Source organism: Callorhinus ursinus, unplaced genomic scaffold (assembly GCF_003265705.2).
Source record: "Callorhinus ursinus isolate GAN/ISIS: 27379988/994484 unplaced genomic scaffold, GSC_fseal_2.0 scaffold744, whole genome shotgun sequence".
Classification (NCBI taxonomy): Eukaryota; Metazoa; Chordata; class Mammalia; order Carnivora; family Otariidae; genus Callorhinus; species Callorhinus ursinus.
Genome location: NW_027397799.1, coordinates 15276 through 17810, shown reverse-complemented (window position 1 = coordinate 17810; position 2535 = coordinate 15276). Strand labels below are relative to the sequence as shown.

The 2535-nt window shown below is 49.1% G+C and overlaps 1 pseudogene; it reads right to left on the bottom strand.

The window, feature by feature from the left end:
* Positions 1-674: 674 nt before the first annotated feature.
* Positions 675-1707, bottom strand: LOC141372073 (sec1 family domain-containing protein 1 pseudogene; annotated as a pseudogene).
* Positions 1708-2535: the final 828 nt, after the last annotated feature.

Below are 2535 nucleotides of genomic sequence, written 5' to 3'. Positions count from 1 at the left end.
TGGGAGATCCCTTTGTTAAGTCACAGATGAATCAAGACCCCAACGTGCCTGCAGGCGTCCTGGGCATACAGAGGAATCAAAGACGAAACCATCCGAGGCAGGTGGAGAAATACTTTCGACCTGTCACCGCACCGTTAGGAGGACTCGCTGAAGCTGAATAGGCATCAGAAGGTGCTGCCAGGAGGGCAAGCAAGAACCTCCTGCAGAGAGGGGCTCGCCCGGGGCCACGCTGCCTCCGCAGAGCTGCAGCCCAGCTGAGGCTGGGGAGGGGGTCCGCGTCCAGGAGGAGCAGACAGCCTTACCTGGGAGCCCCTCCCCGCCCATTAAACTCCAGGCCACCTTTTCTTGTCTGAGTTGTGACAGCTCTTTTATGAAATTTTACAAAAGCATGAAAATGTTCACTGCAGTCACATAAAACGTGTTTGCCTAGTTCCCCCTTTATGTAGTCAACAAGATCTTGGTATTCAATGTAGTTGCCTCCTCCTGACACAAAAACAGTAGCCTCTTGGATTGGATTTTCATTCTTGGAACGGAGCTGCCCTTGCCACGCAGCATGTGGGGATCAAATATCTATAGTCATCAGTGTCAGGGTTTGACTTCGTCCCCGTCTAAAATACAAGTGGGCCCTGGATTCTGCTGTTTCAGTTCCTGGTGCTCTTGGCCCCCTCCCGTCCTCAGGTGGACCCTGTTTTTATAACCGGTGATAAGGGGCCCATTGCCTTGGTGCTAACCCCTCCCCACTGCCCAGGGCCAGGCTGGAACCCTCTTGACTCCTTATAGGGGATTAGGGTTCCATGCTCTGTCAGTTGAAGCTTTTTGTTTTGCTCCAAATCAGCCTCCGAGGCTGCTTGCTGTGCCTTTGCATAAAAGGTGAGAAGCAGCCTCTTTCATTTTGGGATTTCCCACATCAGGGTCTGATTGTATCTAGAGGAGATTTATCCAGAGTAGCTTAGCTCGGTATTTTTTTCTTCATACTCAAAACATATATCCAGTTTTCTTGCCTTTGTGTGTTCTCAGACAGCAGTGACAATATCTGTATGGAGATCAGGAAGCCTGTTTTCCAAGGAGTTTGGCAAACAACCAGCAGCGGATGTTAGCTCAGCCATATTCTCAGAAAGCATACTCAAGGCTGCTCCGTTGTCCCCTCCAGCACTATAAGGCATTCAAGTCATTTGACCTCATTCCCTGTGGTCTATGAGATTCTACTTCCTGCTGAACTCATTCCACAGCTTTTGGGAATGAACTTCCTTTGTGTTTCTGCCAAAATTCATCAATTGGAGTTAAATCACAAGACTTCTTGTTTTTTCTCTCTGGTCTAGCACCAGCTGGAAAATCTTCCAATCCTGAAGATTCTTCCAGATTAACTCTGTTTAAGTGGGAATCCATTTCCTTCATGCACCCAAGGATAGCGCAAAGGAGCTGCCAAATCTGTTCCTGTCAACAGGATGAATAAAGACCTTCGGAGGCTGAATTGGGCCAGCTCCAAGGGTGTTGCCTGCAAGGACACTGTTCCTTGTATGTCTTACACACACCTGAAGTTCCTTATCTCGATTCACTGCCACCTCTTCTGCTGCTGTTCCTCCTGAACATGCGGTTCTAGGACCAGGACCAATTGTGACAAGAGTAGAAGAGGCCATCAACAATTGTGTCCACCACAGTTTCCATGTTTCTGTGATATCTGGACTGTTAATTCTGCGATATGAAACATCTCCTACATAATGCAAGCATATCACATTCCAAAGTAATAAAGTTGAGATGTGGATCAAAAACGCTGGTTACTTGTTTTACAGCCCAAGCTGCTACTTCTGCATTTACGGTATTTTCCAGTATGTTTCTGAGATAGCGCAAATAAAATTTAAATGGTATGACTCAGAACTGACTTCAAAGATCTAGATTACTGGTTTATTATAAAGGCTCCAACTCAGAAACAGCCAGACAGGAGAGATGTACAAGGCAGGGTATGGAGAAAGGGCCCGGAGTTTCCCTGCCCTCCCCAGGCATACCAACTCCCTAGATCTCCAGCTGGTCACCCACCCAGAAGCTCCCACCCACCTTTACCGTTTTCTTCCCACTCAGAATAATTCATCTCCCAAAGCCACCCTCCCACGTTACCCTCCCCTGCTGCCCTGCACAGACTCCTGCCTGCTCTCCTCCTGCTGCCTCCTCACTCCTTCGGGAGCCGAAAACCGGATCTCTCCGCCCTGCTCACCCCTGAAATGCAGGCCACGCTGTTCCCACTCACGGGGAATCTTCCAGAGAAACAGGAGCTGCAGGAGAATGTTTTCATGGATCATCTAAGGGCTTTTCCCTCCCACTGGCTCCTGTCACTCTGTGGTCGCCCCCACCCCGCCCAGGTGGTCTGCGTTCAGGGGCTCAGGGAGCATAACAAGTGGGGGACCCCACCCACATGCCCATCCCCTCGTAACAGACCCCATGTGTTTAGGAACATGCCGCATGGACCTACATCGAGTAAAAATGATCTATCATTCATCTGAAATCAAAAGGTAACTGGCATCGTGTATTTTTATTGTCTGC